This window comes from Mastomys coucha, unplaced genomic scaffold (genome assembly GCF_008632895.1).
Source record: "Mastomys coucha isolate ucsf_1 unplaced genomic scaffold, UCSF_Mcou_1 pScaffold11, whole genome shotgun sequence".
Taxonomy (NCBI): domain Eukaryota; kingdom Metazoa; phylum Chordata; class Mammalia; order Rodentia; family Muridae; genus Mastomys; species Mastomys coucha.
Window position 1 is genome coordinate 22,899,230 of NW_022196893.1, and position 5,743 is coordinate 22,904,972.

Below are 5,743 nucleotides of genomic sequence, written 5' to 3' on the forward strand. Positions count from 1 at the left end.
CTGAATCTGGGTTGCAAGTGAGTTTCCAAAGCAGAAATATCTGTCCTGACATCAGCCTAAAACTGTTCTGAACATGGAAGTTCCACCCACCTCAATGTCTCTCTCCTATTTCCTCTGGCTATTTTCAGCCTGTGGTTTGAAGCACTTGAACCACAGTAATCACAATAATTGTGCTAGTTGGGTTTGCTCTCTGTGTGCACTGCTATAAGAATAGGAGATACACTATCACCCCATCTTCCAGTCAGCCCTGTGAGGTACTGTATTGCTGTGCTTCCCATTTGCAGCCACAAGAATAAAACACTGAGGACTGATGATGCTAAGAAATGCATTGAGTGTGAATCAGCTGGACTATAGTGCTTAGATCTAAACTAAGAGATCAGAGCCTGTCTTCTCATGTAATATGTTCCATGGATCACATTTTTATCCATATTTCCATTTTAGATCATTTTAAAAATTGTTTTTCTTTATTTTATATTTTATTTTAATTTACATTATAACATAATTATAGAGTATAAAACAAAAATTCTACCTCTTGCTGTATTTCTAGTCTTTAAAAATTTTATTCATTTATTCTTTCATGCTCTCATACATACATGTAACATACTTTGATCACATCTTCCCATTATTTTTCTTACTCCTTTCTCTCTCTCACCAAATCTCTTCTCTCCTCTCAACAAGAACCCTTCCTACTAATGTGGATGCTCAAACGTGACCTAAACAAGAGCTATGTCAACGGACATGCCAAAGTGGACATGGGCTGTCCACTGGACAGGGAAAAACAAATGCTTGAGGCCTCAACTCTACACAAAGCATTGTGGGCAATGGAGGATAGCTGTGAGCAGGAGAGGTAGCCTTGTCCAGGGAAAAGCACACCAACTGGCTGATAAATGAGAAAAGTTAGCTCCAAAAACATCTATACAAGTAAAATTACATGGAATGAACGATTATACTTAGGAATCTGGATATGTATACACACATATGGATGCAGTAACAGTGAAAACTGAGTTTAAAGGAGAATGGAGAGGAGTGTAGGGAGTCTCGGGGGTAGGAAAGGGAAAGGATACATTTTTAACTATATTATAATCTCAAAAATAAAGTTAAAAGTTGAATCCTTCAGTAGCTGAAGCACAGCAGGGGAATGAAAAAAATGGAGAGAACTCTCACCCAGACTCACCTCCAGGATTCCTGGGGGAACCGTGGAAGCTGGCAGAACTGCCATAGTGAAAACAGTCTCTGAATCCACAAAAGGACATAACCTCATCCAGTGCCGTAGGCAGTGCGAGCACCTAGCGTCCATGACGGAGTCTGTCACCCTAGTTCACACTACTCTTTTTAAGAGTCACAGCTAACTTCTTTATTCATTCTTTTGAAGAATGCTTTAATACCTATATTCCATCCCATGCTGTACTTGCCAAGATTGTCTCTCTTTGGGCGTGAATCTCTAAGTTCTCAATGTGTGGCATCTTCTATGTGATCCTAAGGATAACATGACATCATTTTCAGAGAACTCAGCTTTGCAGAATTAGTTTTGCCTCAGATTCTCTCTGTTAAGAATGTGGTGGCTATCTCCAATGCTCAAAACAACCCAGGGCACATGACTGGCTTTTGTCACTGTTAATATTTTCCTCTTTAATGCGAGTATTAGGTATGATATGACATGGAAGCTCTGAAAATGTCATTTTAAGAGAGAGGGGTGGGCATGCTGGAACAGGCTTTACAAATAAGACATAACCAGGGAAGATGTGGCAGAAGATATTGGAAGAAATCAATGAAAAGGGCAAAGGGGAGCCACAGATGAGAGAGAGGACTTCTCATTGGTTTCAGGCTTTTCCATGCCCTTCTTGTCAGTGTGGCATATGTCTCATTTCTAGCTATACCTAACTCACATTTCAGCCAACACATGACATGGCCCAAAAATACATGAAAGTGTCAAAAAAAAAATCTAGTCTCAGAAAACGGTTGCTTCATACAGTCTTCAGCTCAGTAAAGATGGCAGTCCAGAGCTGCCTCCACAACACTGGGACCCAGGTGCTGACCAGGGTACGGGACCTGCCTGCCGAGTCAGCCCAGCAGAGGTGCGAGGCAATGGCAGTCAGGGTATGGAACCTGCCTGCCAAATCAGCCCAGCAGAGGTACTAGGCAATGGCAGTCAGGGTATGGAACCTGCCTGCCAAGTCAGCCCAGCAGAGGTGCGAGGCAAAGGCAGCCAGGGTATGGGACCTGCCTGCCGAGTCAGCCCAGCAGAGGTGCGAGGCAATGGCAGCCAGGGTATGGGACCTGCCTGCCGAGTCAGCCCAGCAGAGGAGCTAGGCAATGGCAGCCAGATGTAGAATGGGCAGAGCAGTTTTCAAGAGCTGTCATGTACCTTTCCAAGGAAGCAGCCCAGGAACCTCTTCCTTGGGAAAAATGGTGACCATGACCGTGAACTTTGGGTCCCAGGCCCAGCAATCCATGGGAGTCATGAGACTGGGGATGGAACTGAGTAGAGAGATGGTGGATGGTGTAGAAGTATGACCCTAACATTGGGTGCCTGTACAAAGGCACTGAGAAGCTCACCGAGTACAAGACAAATGTATTCAATAAAAATGGAATAGAAAAATAGAATCAATATAGAGTAGAAAAGCTGTTCTATACTTTGACTAGTTAAACTATGTGTCCATAATGTGTAAGGAACAGGCCTATTTGCTAGCTGTGGAGAACTCGCTAAACATCCAGCCTGCTCCCGGGGCACAGTGGATCTGAGTGCTGTTTGGAGAGATCACATGGATTTTAAACCATATCTTGGTGTAACTACCCATGTCCTAGATATTGGTACTGCTGCCAAGTCCTGCTGTGCTGAAGGGACAATGTGACACAGTTCCCACTCCGAGAGCAGAGCGAGCAGGGCTTGGGCCTCCATGAGTGTTGTTGGTTGCTGTGGGGGTGGGGCTTGTTAATGTACATAATGTACTTTATGTTCCTCCTTTGGAAGATGTTCTCCCTCTCTGCCTTGGTTAATGGTTAATGATCCCATGATAATCAAAGACAGAGTTAGGGAGGCAAGGATGTGTCTAATATCCTTAGTGAAATGGTAAAGGCTATGACCTTCGGGACAGCCCTTTAGGCTTTGGGAAAGAACTCTGAAAATGTAATTCAAGAGTGTATAATTTCTCAATATGCAAAATGTAAAGATGCAATATGAATTATATGAGAGGCTTCATAGACCTAAAGGAATAGAGACAGCTGCACTATGAGCCAGCTTGTCAGAAAGATAGTAAGGAAGGAGATGAAGAGATTTGGGAGTGGTGGTTTCAGGGCAGGATCCCTGCCAGATAAGTTTATTGTTTGGGCTTACAAAGGCAGACATATCTCTGAATGTGTTGCTATGTTTATATATATAAACATATAAACATGTACATACATATATATATGTATGTATACATATATAAACTGGCTATCTTTTTCTAAGAATCAAAGTCCTAAGGTCATAAAATGCTGATTTATGGAATAATCAAAAGAGAACATAGGGTGAACTATTGAATTGATATGTAAATAAAAGTCTGGGCTTTGATCTGTAAGAGAGAGCTACCCAGAGAGAACTGCTTGGAGAGTGACTACAGCTCTTTTAGAATTTTTCTATTAGGATTTCTGATTTTGGTCAGAAGAATCCAAGATTTTTTTTTTTTTTCTAGCAACGTTTCTGACTTTTGGATGGAAAATCTAAGAATTTTTTTTTTCTAGCATCTTTTCTAACTTTGGTTGGAAAACCCATGAGCTACCCACAGAGCTTTTAAAAAAACAATTTCTAGCAAGAGAGGGCTGCCTCAGATCTCTGGAGGGCTGTCTTGAGCAGAACACAGCTTGACCTATGATTGACTTCAAGTTGTACTTTTGCCACTCTCAAACACCCCTTCCTCAGGACACCCAACCAAGCCAAGGCTAATCCTTGGCAGGTGCCTTTCTTCTGATGTTTGAAGAAAAAGAAAAGATGTTTGAGTTCTCCAAGTGCATGCTGTTTGTATCTTACTAGGAATGTGTCAGGACCTACCTCTTGGGCTTACGGATGACATTTAAAAAAAATTATTGGTTATTTTATTTATTTACATTTCAAATGTTCTCCCCCTTTCCAGTTTCTCCTCTAAAGACCCTGTATCCCACCCCTTCCCCCTGCTTCTATGAGGGTGTTCCCACCCTACCTCACTGCTGTAGCTTTCCCTTACTCTGGGGCATCAAACCTTTACAGGACCAAGGGCCTCCCCTCCCACTGATGACCGACTAGGCAATCATCTGCAACATATGCAGCTTGAGCTCCATGTGTATTCTTTGCTTGGTGGTTTAGTCCCTGGGAGCTTTGGGGGAAGGGAGGTTGGTTGATACTGTTGTTCTTCCCATGGGGTTGCAAACCCTTTCAGCTCCTTCAGTCCTTCCCCTTACTCCTCCATTGGAGTCCCCTTGCTCAGTCCGATGGTTGGCTGCAAGCCTCTGCATATCGGTAAGGCTTTGGCACAGCCTTTCAGACATCCATATCAGGCTCCTGAAAGCAAGCACTTCTTGGCATCAGCAGTAGTGACTGGGTTTGCTGGCTGCATATGGGTATGGACGACATTTATGAGTTTTCCAAGAACTTCTTCAGAATGATGAGGTAGAGGAGATGTTGACCAACAATAGGATCTAGCAAAATAGAGTAGTTGACATTGGGGTTGTATCAGCAGAAGATTCATGTAACTATGGATTCACTGGCATAATACTCTGAAGCTCAGGCATCCGGTGGGACCCAGCTCTATGATGTTTATGACCACATTGACTTTGATGTTCCTACTGGTTCTTAGGGAATTGGCATACTAGGTTCTTGTGTTGTATGGAAGAGATGCACCAATCCCTTCAAATCATCAAACTGTGTCTCAACAAGATGCCTCCAGGGGAGATCAAGGTTGATGATGTCAAAGTGTCTTCATTAATTCATCACCTTAAACTGTATAGTGAGGGCTACCAAGTTCCTCTAGGATTCTCATATACTACCCCTGAAGCTCCTAATGGAATTTGGGGCTATACTTTGTGTTGAATGGCAACAGCTGCCCTTATTGGTGTAAGATCAGGGCTCCTGGTTTTGCCCATTTGGCTGGTTTGGACAAGATGTCTAAAGGACATATGTTAGTAGATGTCGTAGCCATCATAGGTACCCAGAACATTGTGTGGAAAAATGGACCAATAAGCAAAAGCACAGCCTTTGATCTCCCTTGCCTTTCAGCTTCCTCTTGCAGACATGTCCCTCATGGAAAATGATGTTCTGTGTCTCTGTGTGTATAAATATACATGTATATGTTGTCTAAGCTGTACAGGATTTCTGTGCATGTACTAGAAAAGAAGAAATTGTATTAAATTAGCTATCTTTTCTCACTCTTTCCCCACCAAAATGAAAGAAAGAAAGAAGCAGAGAAAGAAAGAGAGAGAGGGAGAGAAAGAAATGAAGGAAGGAAGGAAGAAAATGGTTTAGCAGTGTCAAGGTAGGCTTTTTTTTTTTAATATTCAAACAGACCATTTACTTTTTATATTCCCTGAATAGTCATCGAAGAAGCTCACAGAGAAGCCTATTCTTTTTTATGTTCTTTCACTAATCAATCTCATTGTGATATAACTATACTAAATGAGAATAACACTTTGATTTTCTTGTCTTTGTGTCTGACTCCTTTGAATGGAACAAAATGGATTTCCCTAACCAAATGGCTACATTACAAATTTGACAATGCTTCCTATGGCACTTTTT

At 42.2% G+C, this 5,743-nt stretch overlaps 1 non-coding gene and 1 pseudogene across 2 annotated transcripts; both read left to right on the top strand.

Annotated features, from left to right (window-relative positions):
• The first annotated feature begins 1,989 nt into the window (after nucleotides 1–1,989).
• On the top strand, nucleotides 1,990–5,262 carry LOC116082695 (annotated as a pseudogene). Its single transcript, XR_004115393.1, has 5 exons — nucleotides 1,990–2,040; nucleotides 2,123–2,572; nucleotides 2,614–2,811; nucleotides 3,933–4,047; nucleotides 4,584–5,262. The product of XR_004115393.1 is annotated as an NADH dehydrogenase [ubiquinone] iron-sulfur protein 2, mitochondrial-like (transcript).
• Nucleotides 3,588–3,652, top strand: LOC116083148. The gene has a single exon (XR_004115611.1). It is a non-coding gene; the product is annotated as a U7 small nuclear RNA (small nuclear RNA).
• Nucleotides 5,263–5,743: the final 481 nt, after the last annotated feature.